Here is a 19,180-nt window from a genome sequence, read left to right as displayed (position 1 = left end):
CCGTTCTTGATGTAAATCTTGGTATTGTGATTTTGATTTTTTGACTTCTCAAAGTTGGCTGAATTTAGAGACCTGTCAATGTCTCATGATTCACCTACAGGTAATTACGGAGAGAATAAATGAAGCAAATCGGTCCAGCAGAACGGACGGGCGGATTTGCCAAATCTATTTTTAGTCAACTCTTGTAATATATTATAGATTGCAGTTACTGATATGAACAAAGGAAAGTAAAACTTGGCGGAACGAATGTGGTCTGCGAGCGGTAGTTCGGACAGCCACGGTCATTGCGGTGCTGCATCGCAGAAGCTGCTTAGAGAAGGAAATACCTGCCTTTTGTCATCGGAGCCAATTTGCATTTCCATCGGTGCTTGTACTCAATAGCTTTGTGTGTTTAACAACGTCTGTATGCCAGCAGACTGGAATAAAATGGTTTGAGAGATAATAGTATAGACGAAGAAAATACTTTATTTCCTTGGATATCAGATTATATACTGCAGCTGATACGCGAGTCATTGTGTTTACTCGCATTGTTCCTTGATAAAGCATACCACTAACAATGAGGAATTGATTCGATGTACTACGGTATCTAATTGAATCCCTGAATCGAGGTAGAATTGTGTATGTGCCCTATTAATGTCGGTCGACATGATTGTTGCTGGGCCCTTTAGAACAGCAAGTATCATTATTACCGTATCGGTATCAAAATCAAACGAGGTATTGGTTAACATTCACTTAAAAATTTCAAACTGGGCTTTGTCGCAAGTTTTGACGTATAATACGCGCCGCATCACAGGTATTATTGAAATAAAGTATCTAGTTTGTACGAAATTTTCACCAATTGGGCATTAGATATACTCGACTGGGATTCCAGTTTAACGACATGTGAAAGAGAGAGATTTCTCGCGCTCTTCCCACCACAATTTTCTCATGTGTTAACTATTTGATTTCTTTTCATCATATACTTCTAGAAATCACCGAGATTAATCAAACGACGCCTCACACGATGTGCTGTCATGCCGGAGGCCAGAGCTACACTAATTGTTTGCCATGCGACACGACGATTTTACTACTTCAAGATGGCGGTACTGTCGCATCACCCGATGACTTCATACCGATGTCAGAGACATGTTACTAGGTACGGTTCCGAAACTGTACGCTAGACTTGTTCTATGCCTAAAGGGTTCCTGGACTTGCATCGGCGTGTGGCACCAAATGGTAGACCTACTAATTGGGGCATGACCGAATGAGCGAAGTTTGTCTTACTTAGCTCATTCATACATGGACAGATGGATATAGAGGAAAATAAATTTTAGAACCAGTTTCTGGTGGCAATTAATACAAATTTCGCACTTTCTATTAATTAAATAATTTATGTTAACAATGCTGTACGTGATGTTCATTTGTTGGTTTCTCCAGTAACTTAAAGAATAAAGCTTGCATTCTAGGAACGAACTGCCGTTATGTCTTGTTTATCATTTCATTAAATAGACACGCCACGAAAATTTAAATACCCGTAAACACTTTAATAACTCAGCATCGTATGTGAACTCCGTTCATGAGCGGGTTAGAATAGATATCATGTGGCTGGCTTGCCGGGATGTCGCGTTATTACTAGAATCTCACGAGATAATTTCCTTTCTTCCACCATTACGTAGGATATGCTTTGACTAAGATGCAAAGCATTCACTCTCAAATCTTCCTTAGGGTAGAAGTAGAAAATCAGCATTAGCAGAGATTTTTAAAGTTTTTATTTGTTGCTTGAAATAGGGACAACGCGTGATCGGCCCATGTACTTAATGTAATTTTGTGTAGATCTTCCAATTCAGGGCTACGTTTGTGAAATATAGTATTCCAGCATTTTCTTGGATTGATTGTGCGATGGGAGAGAGTTAGTGTTGCTGGGTAGATTGCTTCACGATACGACTAAGAATTTCGACTCTTGATAGCAACCATCCACAATATGTTTTTCCAGTTTTCCTGGAGGAAAATAGTAGGATAGTACTTAAATTGTATAATATTCTGCCGACAGAAGTTTACGAGATTACTGATCGAAGGTATCCCTAACCCTTAATATGAGTGAAGTGTGGAATAATATCACGAAGAATAACTTACAGAATGACAAAATCTATGTTAGAATATAACTTCTAAACCAGAGACTCGTCAGTTCAGTTCGTAGTTTAAGAGAGCTGAATTGTTAAGAAATCTAACAACCTGTTTTAGTTCAGTATTCCACACGTCGATGTCTCTTAACTCCAGTAACTAATGAAGTAATGTTAAATATATTATGATTGATAGTTACTCGTGGGTTACATCCGCAATACGTCATAGGCCTATTGTTCGTTACTGTCCTCATGGATGTACTTGCAAAATTTCGAGGTAAGTAAATAATACACATGGAGTGTTGTGATAGTAGAATGTAATGAACAAACACTTGAAAATTGAATTAGATTTGTTTTTCTGCAGTTTGGTAACTTTTTGAACTTATTGCGAATTATTGACATTGATTCGATAACTTCGTAAATTTTTCTAACTGTGAAATCATTAACCCAGTGCCGTAGAATAAACAGTATTATAATGTGTCACATACTATCAGGAGCATAAGTCTATAAATTATTCCCTACCACTTTTAGCGATTGTCCTTGAGCCTTGTTTACAGTCATCGCGAAAGGTTCGTTACGCTCATGTAGTACAATCTCATGTAAACCAGTAACAATTTCTACTACTAAGCATATAGTTATGATTTTACGTAATGATGAAGTCGAATGAACATTTCAGAGCAGACTTTCCGGTTGTTGAAGTCTCTACAGGTTGTAATAAATAGAGTGAAGACAATACGTAATAAAGGTATCGTTTTAGAACTAAGAAACAAAGGGGAATGGAAAACTGTGGTACATACGACTGAAGCAAGTAAACCGCATCTGAATGCAATCATTACATACTTATTCGTGGAATTGGGGTTAATTTTCCAGGGAATTAATTGCAGATTCTATAAATAAGCAAAATCCAGCTATCATAGCAGGCCTGCAAGACTTAAAAAACGTTTTTTTAAGACGTCGAGAGTTGGAACCACAAAATACGCCGTTGTTGAAGTTAACCACGCCATATTTTGGGTACTGACTCTTACAGGGGAAAGCGGTGGTGATTTTAGGTTTAAGAGTAATTACAACTAGGTAATCATCGTAGGGGGAAAGTTGAATAAGTACTCTTGAGCTGGCTTTGCCATGGTCACGGTTGGTTATTCCTTGACCAGTTTCCAAGAGCGGGGTGTTTTTTTTTTTAATATCTAGGAAGATGTTAATTTTAGGGCCTTTAGAAGGTTGTTTTCGGAACTCTGTGGGAACTCCCCGAGTATCGTTTGTTGCAGTGAGGGGCATAAAATAAGCTGTGTCCGGTCCTTGTACGACAACTTCGATACTTTGCCTGTTTAATGTAATTTTGTTTTGTGCGCCATTACACCATTGAGTAATAATTTGAAATTTATAATATAACTGACTACCTCTACAACGCGTCCGAGTGCCTCTTGGACCTTGGTATAAAGTTTGGTATTGATTACTGGAGGCGTGTAGAACAAACATACTTACTTTTGATTATATAGGTATATTATTTTTATTATTATTCATAGTAACTTTTTGCATAATAAATTCAATAATAATAATAATAATAATAATAATAATAATAATAATAATAATAATAATAATAATAATAATAATAATAATAATAATAATAATACTCTGTTATTGACGTGCCAGTAAATCAAATTTCACCGAGCTCGATACGATAGCTGCAGTCGCTTAAATGCGGCCAGTATCCAGTATTCGGGAGATAGTAGGTTCGAACCCCACTGTCGGCAGCCCTGAAAATGTTTTTCCGTGGTTTCCCATTTTCACACCAGGCAAATGCTGGGGCTGTACCTTAATTAATTAAGGCCACGGCCGCTTCTTTCCCACTCCTACACCTTTCTTGTCCTATCGTCGCCATAAGACCTATCTGTGTCGATGCGACGTAAAGCAACTAGCAAAAAAAAACAAAACATATTTCTCCGACCGCTTGCACGTAAACTCTCGTAAATACCAACACACTACACCGGGTGTTACGATCTCGAAACATTGAGCATGGGAGGTTAGCTTGCTTCATAGTCGTGTTTTTTCTAGAGGTTAAACGTCACATTAAGTCAGGTTTTCGGCGACGATGGGATAGGAAAGGACGGACTGCGAAGGAAGCGGTGCGGCCTTGATCAAGGCCCTAGTATTTGTCTGGTGCGAAGACTACGGAAAACCATCTTCAGGGCTGCCGATGATGGGGTTCGAACCCACATAATCGCGAATGCAAACTCGCAGCTACGTAGCCAATACCACGCAGTCAACACAGTCGATCTGTTTGATAAATAATGAACTAACATTGATTAGTTAACAGTTGTTTTATTGGGTCGAATTGTTTAGATGAATGAGGACGGCATTGGTCATTAATAACTGACGATCACGTGATTAGGGAAAAATAACCTGTACTTCAGTTTTCCCTTTTATTTATGAAGAGCTGGGCTGAGTGGCCCAGACGATTGAGGCACTGGCCTTCTGACCCCAACTTGGCAGGTTCGAACCCGGCTTAGTCCGATGGTATTTGAAGGTGCTCAAATACGTCAGCCTCGTGTTGGTAGATTTACTGGCACGTAAAAGAACTCTTGTCTGGACAAAATTCCGGTACCTCGGCTTCTCCTAAAAACCGTCGAAAAACAGTTAGTGGGACGTAAAAACAATAAAAATTATTATGTATCGAGAATATTTCTGTGTAGAAAATGCGGAATAATGCTTTGATTGTGTTAGCTTAGGTTATGAGCCGCTCATCTGACACTCAAGTGGCTCCTGCAGACAGCGTAGCAATTTGGCTTCTTTAACGGCAGTTATGAATGCGTCAAATAGTGGTTTCCCGATTGCATTTATTATATTACTCAGCTATCATAAAATAGACGACCACATGCTTATGTTAGAAACTAGTTATTCTTAGCCTTAATCCCAATTTGTTGGGCTCGGCACTTGATTTGGCGCAGTTTTACGCCCAGATGCCCTTCCTGACGGCAATCGTATGTGGAGGGATGTATTCGCTTTTGCGTGCTTCTCTTCTCTAGTGGTTGATAGTGTAATGTGCTGTGTATATATGACGAATATTGAGACGAACACAAACACCCAGTCCCTGAACCAGAGGAAATCATACACTGTTAAAATCGTCGGCTCAGCCGCGAATCGAACACGGAGCCTTCTGAATCGAAGGCCAAGGAGCCGGGAAATACAGTATTTACGTTAACATAAATATGAGTTAAATGTAACCAGACCGAAGAAGTTACCTCGGGAACACAATTCGAAAATATTGCAGACTGTCTCCTGGGCTTGGACGTTTTGTTTTCTGGTAGTAATAGTTAATTTAGTTTCATTGCTTTTCGGTGTACTTACACTTTACGAATTACAACTGCGCCAGTTGAAACTGTCCGTTACGAAAGTATACTTGTAGAAAGTAACCAGAAAATTAAATTGCGCGTCATATATTTGAAGACTCCATGCAGCGCTTTCTGACCTAGATATTACATTAATCCTGAAATATCTTCTCCTTTTGTCTAACAATTTCTTTTCATCTCGAGCTCTCAACTCACGAATGCTTTTTCTGTTATTACTTTCTTATTGGCCATGAATCCAAGATTAAATGTCTTATTGGCAGGAGAACTGGATCTTGGAAAATAGGGTCACGCTGTCTTGTGCTGTCGTTTATTTTCCAGGCTTTTGGCCACTGAATAACGCTATATACTGCAAGACAAGTAGATACCGTGACAAATATCAATTTTTTTATTTTTTATTTATTTATTTTTTTATTTTTTTTTATTTTTTTTGCGAGTGGCTTTACGTCACACCGACACAGATAGGTCTTACGGCGACGATAGGATAGGAACGTCGTAGGAGTTGGAAGGAAGCGGCCGTGGCCTTAATTAAGGTACAGCCCCAGCATGTGCCTGGTGTGAAAATAGGAAACCACGGAAAACCATCTTCAGGGCTGCTGACAGTGGGATTCGAACCTACTATCTCTCGGATGCAAGCTCACAGCCGCGCACCTCTAACCTCACGGCCAACTCACCCGGCAATATGCATCTTTTTAATCATATAAGGGTTTAAAAATATTTCGTGTTCCTAGTGGACATCGTGTCATGTGTACCTTTAGTCTTTAGAGACGCCCGAGTCCAGGAATTCTACTGAGGTGTTCTGTAATGTGCCGATAAATATACCTGTGAGACCAATTGAGGAGCTGTTTGATACGAGGGTCAGCATACCATACCGATCACAAAAACCAAGCATTAAGGCTGTTGTCACGCTGACCACGTAGTTTCAATTGTCTGCTGGCCAGCTGGCTGGGCAGCAATCCTGTTGGCAGGCCAGGACCCTTATTGGGCTGTTGTATAATAGAATTGTGTATTTTTTTCTGTTTGTTAAGGTTGCGTGTTTGATCAAACTCTCGCTTTCTATGCTCTAGTATGTGAGATTGAATCCTTACGCAGTCAGTAGGCATTTAAGGGAACTTGAAGACGTCCATATAAGTAGATGTATTAACATTCTGAGGGATGCCCTTTTCAAGACATAATTTCTGCACTCATGCGTTTCTTAAACTCTGTACCCATTCTAGGGACGCGCTAAATTATTATTATTATTATTATTATTATTATTATTATTATTATTATTATTCCGAGGTATCTGTGGAACAGCAGAGGTGAAAGAAGGTGCGGGGGTGAACAGGTCTCCGAATACGAAATTAAAGTTAAGATAAAATTTAACAAGGTTATATTTTCTTAGCAAAATCAAGAAATAACAAGAATGGCAGGTACAGAGTAGCAAGGTAACAAATGTACAATTACAGTATTCACAGGATTTGGGCTTCGAGCCCCGGACTCACAATTCTTGAGCAATTAGCCCAACTTTACCCAAAAAACAAGATTCGACAAAGGGGCAGAAGACCCCAATCATGTTCAGAAGCACTTGCTCCCAATTACAAGGTAAAGCCTCCACGAGGCACCCAAAATCAATTTCAAAAGAGCGATGCGCTCTCAAAGTTTAAGCCTAACAAAGGCCACACCAAACTCAACTTTCAAGCTGTCCTCCAAGGACATAGACACAGGGGTAAAAGATACCCAACCTACTGAGGCCTATTAGGTGAAGAAACATAAATATTACATGGCCTCGACAATACCAATTTGAGAGGAGGCGAAGCTGCACTCCTAATACATTTTGTTTAAAACCTACTTGGCACTAGGCCGTTAATGCAAGGGCTAATCCCATACTAAGGAGGTGACTTATATGAGAAGACAATTTACATTACGCTAGACAGGAAGAAACGTTGAGAAAATAAGTTCACCTCGAAGCAAAATGAGTGGGAGCTCGAGAGGGTTAAGCACTCTCTATCCCAATTTGTAGTTAAAACAGAAAATTGATACCGAGTGTCTTTACATTTTAAAGGAAGGTTACATGGAAAAGGCTTCGGACCAGCCCCGAGAGTTAAACTGCTGAGCTAGCAAGAAAAGAAGTTATTAAAAGGCCATTACCTTGTGGTTGAACTGCTGCCCGAAGAAAGAGGCGCTTCCCGCCCCCTGCTACGCACTTTACACACTGAAAGATGTTACTGAAGTGGCGCGGAGACCCGAAAATCAGCAGTTTATATACTCTCGCGGAAAGTTCGAGGCGTTTCAAGAATGAGAACACCCTCCCACAAGAATTTTATTGGTCAGGGTTAAGCAACATATCCAAGTTGAAGAAGATACACCTGATTGGTCATAAATTAAAGAAATTCGGGATTGGCTAAATTCAAACCTGGCGGAAGGAAGGGGTTAATATTGCCAACATAAACAATAATTGAAAGAAATTTAACAAAGAAAAAACTTATAAACTCAAAATTTCTTCAAACACATAGTTCTTTCACTTCGCACTAGGGTGCATAGTTGTATTTCTTCAGTAGTGCCATCTGGAAGAGAATGTCCACAATCCTTACTACAGGCAAAACAAAAATATATCGAAAACGACCCAGTTCAGAAACTTCAAAATTTGCAAGTAGTGACATCTTCTGAGAAACTTGAAAATTTACGCAGTAGATAAAGTTCAGACTTCCTCCAGTAGAGGAGTTTCAACTGGCGCAAAGTTTGAATTAGCGGCATGGAGGTGTACCACCCGGTACAATTATTATTATTATTATTATTATTATTATTATTATTATTATTATTATTATTATTATTATTATTATTATTATTATTATTATTATTATTATTATTATTATTATTATTATTATTATTATTATTTGATTGGGACATCCTCAGTCACAACTCCGGTGTCATTATTAGTGTAGAATCTCTCTGATAAACTTTGTTATTCAGAAGTGCGTGGAAATTTTGCAGTTGTTAATTACGCGAGTCGACCTGGTGTAGATGCGATGGAACTTTAAAGATAGACCCAGATTCATCTAATTATTAAAATGTTGGAATCTGAAGGTGCGTCTATTCGCGATGCTTGTGTTAGTAATTGTTTCACTGTAACCTTGTCGATAAGTTGTAAACTTGATGGTTGTTTTTTAGTAATAGGATTGATCTTGGTACCGTGTGGTCTTTAACGTTGTAGGTAATAAACGAGGTAGTAAGACGGCGGGCGAGCCCAAATTGATTTATACAGTAATAATAGTCGTCCTCTGAGTTCTAACAAAGGTTCCCTCGTGTTCTGGTATTGGCTTCGTTTCTAACATCTTTATGACTGGCGATGGTATTACCCTCTAATCCGTCTTCAGTGTGAGAGCCAAAGTCATTAGTGTCGATACAATATAGAGACTCGCCTGCGACGGCAATAAAAAAGACTTCTCTCCTGTCACTTTTTAGGATTATCCTCCCGGTATTACGCAGATGGCGTCAAAGGACCGTCAGATTATGAACTTCTGACTGTCTGAGATAGAAACCTTTCTGTTCCACAATTGTGTTTATGACTATTGATTTCCTTGGGGATCGTACTAAGCTGAGTCCATAAACTCATTGTCCTCGATAGGACTAGGATGTTACACCATTAGAAGTATCGAGATTCTGCAATATTCCGCTGTAGTTTCCTTCGCTCGTTTCTTTAAATAGAGCTGAAATTGTTAGGATTATGAGAAACCGGTCCTAACTTAGAACGCATTGTTTCAGGATCCCTGCAAGTGTCTTTGTTTCCAATTCTTTTGAAAATTTGTTTACTAATCTTTTACTTCAATTATGAGCCATTGATAGATTCTCGGTGATAATTACGTACACCATACTTGTTTTCAAAATTTCTCGCGAAAGAACAACAAATAGTTTAGAAATTCGAGGCACACTGTTTTTTATCCTAACATACTGGCTGTTTTACTCAACGGATGTCATCTCAGTCCACATGCTAGATTTCCTCGAAATGTCAGTCAATCTATAGTAGCACCTTCTCCAGTTCCAGAAGTAACTAATCTCTAACTGCAGGGTCAATTGTTGACCAGGTCATAAGATTTTGATTGTAAACGGTTATTTCCGTTGGTTCATGGACCAGATATTTGTACTCTCCAAACATTCCTCCAGCCCACACACAACACTATCCCCCATGCAGTGCAGACTCCTTCCTACCCTCTTCATCGGGCTGTCTAGCTCATTAAGTGTCCCGGACTGCAAAGAAGACTTCTCCTCAGCCAGATGACTTGCAGATATTGGAGTTCTCGTGATCAGCGTAAAGACGTCCTTAGTCGTATTAAATGCTAATAGTTAATTGTTACAACTGTTGGATAATAGAGTCCAGCAAATTATCTTTCCAAAGAAAACCCTAGATTAATTTTAAAGATCATGGATATATTTGTTACACCATCCACGTTAATCCTGTGTCAGCTATAAGATGGTGAACTAGAAAGTCCGAGATAAAAGCGAAAAGAACTTTTATTCGGTCTGTGGACAATTCTTCTATTTGGATGCAGTTCGTTGCTGATACTATTACCATCAGAGTACATTTTTATACAGTTCTATGACTTTACATAGCTTCCGGGCAATCAGAATCTGGATTTATAACGTCCCTTTGCACCATCATTCTGAGACAATCTTCAGTGAAAAGTCATTAATTTGTGAAACCTGTAAAAGCGAGTCTCTACTAATGGCGCTTAATAGCCAGTGGGGGTGTAATACTTCAACGATCCTGTCAATTCCGTAGATTATAGGCTACAAGATGCTCGTATTGCGTAGAGTTCGTTAATATTGAGCACACTATCTCGCGGTACCGTCCTTTTTATTTATCATTCCCATAATTTTTTCCTGATTCACTGCCTAATATCAGCGAGAAATAATGAATGACTTATATACTGACATTCATCACTCGCTCTTAATATTAGTTCAGTATTTTATCGTATCTACTAAAATCACCATACTCTAATGGGATTTAAATAAGCTGCAAACAAGTTTCGTGAAGAAATATTGGCTTTATTTGTTTCTTTGACACACAATGTTGTTTCAAACTTTCAGCAATGAAAATTTATATGATTTGTTCTGCTCGTAGTCCTGGTTGCAAGTTAAACGCGCTATCAGTTGTCAGCGAGAATATGTTATTACATATACTGTGTTATCTAATAAGAATAAATGGTATTTTACTGCATCCTGGCTTTGTATACTGACAGCGTACCTTGTGAAGTAACGGGTACCATAGTCAGCATATGAGGTGTTCAGATAGCAAAGGCAACCACAGACTTCCTACGAGAAAACGCAGTCTTAGAAAAGATGTTGGGCGTACTGAACAACAGTTAATCTACCTAATTTCCTTTTATTATTATTGTTATTATTATTAGTGAAGATTTTAATCTAGAATAAATTAAATGAATTAGAAAACATACATGAATCTGAGACAACTCATTAAACTACACTTATGTACAAACCTCAGCATCTCGGGTCATTCAGATGGTATTTGAAACAGCTCACATACGCCAGCCTCATGTCGGTAGATTTATCGGTACGTTAAAGAACATCTGCTGGACCAAATTCTGGCACCTCGGTGCCTCCGAAAATCGTAATAGTAGTTAGTGGGTCATAAAACCAATTACATTATTATTAAACCTCATCAAACCTGATGGGAGGTATTTTGAGGTGGGGACCAGTGGAGGCAGCGTGATGGAGTGGGGAATGAGGAGTTCACCTTTACTACCCGTCCTCTGGGCACTAGAAATTATTGCTTAGTTCTTTTGAAACTTTATTTTATATGAGAAAGACCCCTGAACACCAGAAATTATACCTGTAACACGCGTGCTTGCTGCCAGAGAATTGTTTCCTATTAAAATGACAAAGATCGACTTGATGTTGGTTCGCACTTACTACCGGGAACGCCTCAGACTGTAAAGAGACAAGCAGAGAACCTAACACTGAGTTGAAATCACACTTTGTATAGTAAAATTGAGAAGTGACAATGGAAAGATCGCCAATATATTACATCAACGATAAAATTGAATATAAAGAAAAGGAACTCTTTACTTTAAAGCCTTGAGTCAGATTTCATATTTTGTAAAGTATAATAATTTTTCAAATTAGAGAAAATTGTAACAGTGCATTATTTTAATGTTCTCAAATTTTTCAATCGATGTCAGTATCATTCTGCTACTTGGTTGGGAAGTTGTGATTTAGAGGGCTCTTAATACACATTTGTAGTAATTCCTATCTGTTGTGGTCTCCTTTGGGTGTTATGATTACAACTCTAGACAGCAACAGATATGAGTTTATTTCCTATCTGTTAGAAACGTCCGGCCGGCAGTCCCATCCCTTGAGAGTAGTTCTCGGAGATAAACGTAGTGAAGCTGTAATTGGTGTCTGTTCGCTGCGTGAATGAATGTCTTCTAGGAGGTAAATATTTCCGCGTAACACCGATATAATTGAACGACAGTACTGTTACTGATTTTGAAGGTGTGTAATATTTAGTTTATTGCACCCTGAAGTTGTGAAAAAGATTAAAGTCTTTGATGGCAATTCGCCGAAATGGCTACTTACGTATCGTTGCATTTCGGAAATATTTATCCTATTAATTTGAACAGGGGCCATTGATTAACGTGATCTTTGTAGAATCTTTCTTTTGCACTGGTTTCTACCATAGGCTTTATAAGTATGAATGTCTTCACATATAAATGTGTTTACTTTATGTAGGGCCTAACTGTTTGTCAGTTGCATTCGGTGTTTGTACCATAGAGCTGAGACTTTTATCAGACTGTATAATATCTGTCTATTCTAGTTGAATAATTAGGCGGAGAAATTCTCCGGTGAGAAAAATAAACATTATTTTTCATAAGCCTGTCTGATCAAACAAAATTACTTGTGCATAATACTTCATTTTCTGTCGTACGGTATTGAAGGACTTCGTTTTTCAGGAAATTAACATTTGACAATGATTATCAACTAGAACGAGAATTCTTCGGCATTACCGTATTCGTACAATATTGAACTTTAGATGTCAGAACATTTAATAAACTTGTGTTACTCGTATATTCAGCCTAAGATAACTCTTTCCTGCAAACCTTGAATTAAACGAGTACCTGAATTATGCTGAACTCCTAATTACATATTCTAATAATTTATAATATATAGGATGTTCTATATTAATTTGGTTCTCTATATGACCTTTCTCTGCTGGTTTTCTCACACACTGGTAGAGTCGGGGGTTGCGATCTGTGACGCACATATGAACTAGGTCAAGTTTAAAAACCTGATGTCTTTTTGTTGCCAATCCTACACGGAGGGTTGAACTCAATTATTACATTTTTCTGAGGGGTTTGGGAGTATGGTGTGTCATGTGTAAGTGAAAAGGTGTGTATTAAAACAAACACAATCACTCATTTCCAGAGCCATGGGAATTAACCAGACGTAGCCTAAAATCTCAGGCCCAGGCCCCTCTGAACTGGTCACAATTCTGATCATTCAGCCAAAGAGCCAGACTTGGAATACTCTCTATACTTTTATGACAGTGAAATATCATTACATTTACTTTAGTATCATATTTTGACAAATATTAAAAATAACAGCAGCCCAATTGAATACGTTACAAAATGTGTCGACATTTTTACGGTTAAGTGTTAATATTGACAGAAATCAAATTTTCGAATTTATTTCCTCTCAATCTGGAGGATATTTCCGAACCTCCTTATCACTTATGTTAAGAATTTATTCGGCACCTTTCGGGAAGAGTTCATAAGGAATTTTGTATAAACTAGTCACTTTCCTGGCCTAACTCGTTGCTTCCTGTGAGGATCATAGCTTGATGATCAGAGAGGCAACTGAAGATCCACGAAATCGTAAGATAACAAATATCACTAACCTTTGTTATTACGCACCGTGAGGATTGTGCTTCATTTGCACTAGATTACGGTAGCACAGTAGAGACGATGCATTATTCAACATTTATCCTGCTTATTGCTTGAGAAGCTGATGTCTTCGATAACGAGGCGCGGTTTATTCATTTCTTCCCTTCCAAATGAAGTCGCACAAACTCACTTTTTCTCTTATGAATATTCAGTGAGAGTGTGTTTGTGTGTTCAACCCGTTCGTTAATTTCTTCCTTATCCATGGGTAAACTAACATCGTCTCCCTGCGATTCAGCCATCATTCACTGCTTCAGACCTTTCGCCAAGTCTGTTACATTTAGTTTGTTATCCGGCACGTGCATACTGCAAGAATATCGTTGAAGGAGCTTACTAGTTAATAATAATAATAATAATAATAATAATAATAATAATAATAATAATAATAATAATAATAATAATAATAATAATAATAATAATCTTCATTAGAGAAGAATATGCCTTCAGCGTTTAGTCTGCAAGCATCTGTGAATTAACTAAGCGCCTTCACAGTCCGCTGTTTGCAGTTGGCTCTGTGGCCTCGTTTAGTTTCACACATCTTATCTGTAAATCATTGAACACCGAGCCTGACCACCGGCTCGCCGCCTTGATCTCCGTCAATTTCTCTTACCTGTATGGCCGAGTCCTTACTTCTCCTAGGTCTCATTCACTTCCTTTCGCCTTACATGACCCCAGCACCTAAGGTGGCTTATACGCAGATCTTCAACTATCTCATTCCTTATCTAGTTTTTATTTCCTCGTTCCTAGTATCATTTTGCCATTGTTCCTACCTGTAGGTAGACACTCTCGCTACCTTAGTGTCTATTATTTCCAACTTGTTAATAAGATGTCCTGAGTCCGCTTAGCTGAAATGAAATGGCGTATGGCTTTTAGTCCCGGTAGTGTCCGAGGACATGTTCGGCTCGTCAGGTGCAGGTCTTTTGATTTGACTCACGTAGGCGACCTGCGCGTCATGATGAGGATGAAATGATGATGAAGACGACACATACACCCTGCCCCCGTGCCAGAGAAATTAACCAATTATGGTTACAATTCCCGACCCTACGGCTAACCATTTAGCCATGGAGCCGGACTCCGCTTAGCTTTCATGCTTGTACAGAAAAGTCTGTCTGAAAACTGACCGATGTAAGGATGATAATGATAATAAAAGAAGCTGTATCATGTTGCAATTTGTGGTTTATTTCAAGTGTTTGTCCTCTACCTCATTTCTGCCTCTACTTATAAATGCAAGTCGAAGTGTAGCGATATATAAATGTAGGTGGAAAATGATTCCAGGCCAGAGAGATATGCAATTATGTTTTATTGTTGGCATACGCGCCCGAAACCTATCCCTAGTGAAGGGATGAGATTTGGCTCAGCTGAGTGCTGCCTGGTACTGCCAGGCGAAAGGGGACCCATTAGCCATGTGACGATGAGCAGATGTGAAAGATGCGTTGCCATGTAGCTATGTGTATCTGCGGACAGATGTATGTTATTGTTTGAAACAGCGAGGGTAAGACGGCCTTGCCATTCCCCCAGTAAAGGTAAGGTCGATGAACGTCTCTCCAGAAGACGACCCGGAGATACGATAACATCACCAGTCCATCAAGACCAGTGTGTATTTTGTGTGTTTATTTCAGATACAGAGGAATATTTGTGATTTTTTTTGTGTGGTTTGTTGTGTCTTACTGTTCGTATTTGTCACTTTATTGTAAATTGCTAAGGGGAAAACTCGTATGCATTTTAGGGGTTGAGGGTTTCAATCCTCATCTTCGATTATGAGATCGGGCTCATATTAGCTTCAGTGTCTTTTTAGGGGTATCAGAAAGTCCTACACTAAGTATTCTTGTAGAATATGTGTCCCAAATTAAATGAAAATAATTTTAATCTTAGTTTTCTTATATATGCGAAGTTTTCTTTTGCTTATCTCATGTGCCAGGACGTTTAAGTACGACGCAGATAGTCGAGTCTGTTCAAACATATCTAAATATACAGTGCAGTGTTTATGTAACCGTCCCACGGATTCAGAGATTAATTATTTTTTATTTGTTTAGTCAGGATAAGTCCTGTTGCCACTTAATGGCTAACAACACTAATTGTAATTGAAATTGTTTCAAGTTATCTAAGGGAATTTATTTTTCTTATCCACTTTTTATGTTTTAGCATATTAAAATATATCATGGAAAATTTAGTCCTCATTCACTCACACAAATGTAATTCCTGTTCTACTTACATCTTTAAGAGATCATATTTGGTGGTTCTTGGACACCAAAATTACGGACTTTCCGCGGACGATGCCGCTGAACTAGCCAGGTCAAAAGAGGATAGGAAGCATGGTATATTGTGACTTATTACGTGATGTCCCATTTTCTTTTTAGTGATTTATTTGTTGCCGATCCAGTGAGGTACACTATACAGGTCTAAGCATATTTTCACCCAGTGGAAAACCTTAATTTTACCAAAGCAGTGCCATAGTTTTTGTGGGCTTAGTCTCCTGATGGTACAACTTAAATATTAGCGAGTTGGCCGTGTGGTGAGCTTGCATCCGGGAGATAGTGGGTTCGAACCCCATTGTCAACAGCCCGGAAGATGCTTTTCCGTGGTTTCCCATTTTCACACTAGGCAAATGCTGGGGCTTTACCTTAGTGAAGGCAACGGAAGCTTCCTTCCCACTCCTAGCCCTTTCCTATCCCATCGTCGTAAGACCTATCTATACGACGTATAGCAAATTGTAAAAGAAAAATTGATATTTAAAAGAATACATATATTAAATTAATCCATGTGCATGTTCATGTCTTACTGAATGTATCTTGGTCCATTATGGACCGGGTCAGCTTGTTTATGTAACATGGTCCATTCCATTGGCAATATGCATTTATTGTTGAACGTTTTTATTAAAATTCATTGGGATTTTAATGTGCTGTACGGATACAGCTAATTTAGGATAAAGCTTACCGTACATCATCAGTGTACATTTAGGAGCTGCAGAGTGAACCAATTGTTGACATGGGCGAGTGAGAGCCTGCATCTGTGAGTGTATACCCGTTTATCAGTATCTATCAGTACTGCAATCAAGAGGTCGATACTGATAGCAAAACATACAATTAAGCTCCTGCGTTATGTCACCCTACCACTCTGAATAAACCTACATTCAGGCTGCACACCAGTATTGGTATCTCATTTTCTACTATGTCCCTGCAGACCACTCAAATTGTTATACTCATTCTCAAAGACCATACCCCAAAGAAAATTTTATATAATTACACAAAATATTTAAGAATAAGAATGACAGAAAAGCACCTCAATAGACTCTGATGTACAGTAAAATATCGAAAAACGCTCTCATTTATTACATTATTCCGGCTAATATGAGCTTTTTGTCCGGTCTCTAGACATTTCCTATACGAAATAACTACCAAGTGCCCATTATCGCTCTTCGCTCCCGTTTAATATGCTCTTTATTCGGTTAATTTTTAGCCAAGTTCAGAAGAAATGGAAAATGTTGCCCTGAAGAAAACCAAAAACATTACGTGGAGCTATAGTTTAGGTCAGGGCCTCTCAAACGCCCAAAATCTCACGCGTGCAAATCGAGGCGCAAGAGCTCCGGGCACTGTGCATCGGTCACGCTCGGCTTGTCTTGGACCAACGCTTCGTCTCTGGGCTACACCGCTAAGCTCGGCTAAGCTTGGCTCTACTCGGCGCAACTCAACTCGGATTTGGAGCGCTAAGGGTCAAGTGCGGTAAAGGGAGACAGGGGGAGCGAGCAAGACAGGCGTGAGGAAAGAGAGAGTAAGCGCTATTGCTCCAAATCGAGGAGTGGGGGTCTGCACTCTTGCCAACCAAGCGAAGTCGTATTTTGCACCGTGCACAGTGCATGCACCAAGCGCATGCACCCTGAGATGCCCTGGTCTAGGTTATGTTGATCTGGCTACGGGGAGTCTGCATTGTGCACAGAGTACACAGATGGGCTAATACTATAGAGACGAAAGGAGGCCAATGTAGGATTTCTTGAAAACAAGTTGTTACGAATAAACGTAGAAATCATGGACAAAGAAGTGAGAGAAGAAAATTTAATTACATCTCTTTAATGGTTTACCTGGAAAAATGCCTTTTAGTTTTGTTCAATGTATTGAAAAATGTCGGCGATTATGAGTAGAAAAGTAAAGCGCCTTTCTTTTCGGGTAAATTATAAATTTTGCGAAAGCACTATGAAAACACTACTCGTAACCAGAAACTGCTAGGAGATTTGTTGGGAATTCCATCGTCTACGTTAAGAACGATATTACAAATTTTTGATTCAATCTTCACAGCTGAAATGTCTGTTATATTATGTACTAAATGCTATTTATCTGCTGTATTTCAGTAAAATGATACGTCAGTGGCAGTACTGTAAGTCTCTTTTAGAATGAGAAACATACAAATTACGTAATTATATTGCTTAGTTTCTACTTGCGTAGTACACGGTCCCGTTTAAACGCGGCATTCATGACATCTGTTGTATAACATCTTATCGAGGTTTTACTGTGTGTGTATACCAAGGCCTATTTACCTTTTTTTTTTTTTTTAATTTACAATTTGCTTCACGTCGCACCGATGCAGATAAGTCTTATGGCGAGGATGGGGTAGAAAAGGGCTAGAAGTGGGAAGGAAACCTATTTGCCAATACGGAAGCTATATACCAAATAAACTTACGCTAACATCCGCGTGATTTTTCTTCTTCTTCTCCTTCCCCTTTGCCTTGCGTCGCTTTCCTAAATATTTATTTACTGCTTTGCTTCTCAGTTCTTTTGTTGATTTTCACGATTACCCATCGTCTCAGGATACACATACGTTATCCGTGACCTGTTTTACCTTGGTTTTGCATGCATTTTTATTTGGAAAAGAGGGATATAGAGAGGCTGATAAACCAGTAATTTTATCCCACATTCAACAATTATCACCACGATACTCGGCAACTTACCGTGTAATCCTAGTCCCAATTAATTTCAGTACTCCGTACCAGTAGATTACCACAGCATAGGTTGTCAGACAATAATTTGTATACATTGTAAGTACACATTTCTAAACCCCTCAATAGATAACATTTTAGAATTGAACAGATTTTAAAACTATTTATACGTACCATTCTGTCTGTGACGGATCAGTTTGCTGTTAATTGAAAATCCATCGTGAGAAAGTGGTCAGTAAGCTGGCGACTTAGAAATGAACTACTTTCCCAAAGAACATGCTTAAAACAAACTGTTAGTGCCTTATTCCATGCAATAAGACATGTGTGTTGGGAGTTAAAAACTAGAACCGAACGTGGACTACGAGGAGAAAATGAAAGATGTTATTTTATTCTTCCATTACTTACGATGCCAATGTTCTGGTCCTTGGACGAATGTTTGGTGTAGTGGCTTTCGGTTCAAGGGATTTTATATTCGATTTCTGACCAAGGCGAGGATTTCAGCCGCGTCTGGTGAGTCTTCCCTGTTCTCACTTTTTACATGAGTAATATGATTGCACATTTTTGGAAGTGAGAGGAAAATTGTTTGAATTCTTTATAAGATTTGCATGTCTGTATCATACTATAACCGTCTATTTCCCCGTTGAAGATTAGTGATGGGTGACAAACACGTGTTTGTCACCTTGGATGTGTGGTGTGAAGCATGGTGGTTTAATACTATCTCTTTTAAATCAGATGAGTCCTTAACTGTATATTTATCACCTGTAATCGTTAAATGTTAAACATGTCTGAAGCAAGTAATAAACCCGCGTCGTTAGCATTGAAACTCTTGTATTCTGATCTACGTTGAGCCTAAGGAAAAGATTATCCTTGTTTAAA

This window comes from Anabrus simplex, chromosome 1, assembly GCF_040414725.1.
Source record: "Anabrus simplex isolate iqAnaSimp1 chromosome 1, ASM4041472v1, whole genome shotgun sequence".
Lineage (NCBI taxonomy): Eukaryota > Metazoa > Arthropoda > Insecta > Orthoptera > Tettigoniidae > Anabrus > Anabrus simplex.
Note: the sequence above shows the minus strand (reverse complement) of the source record.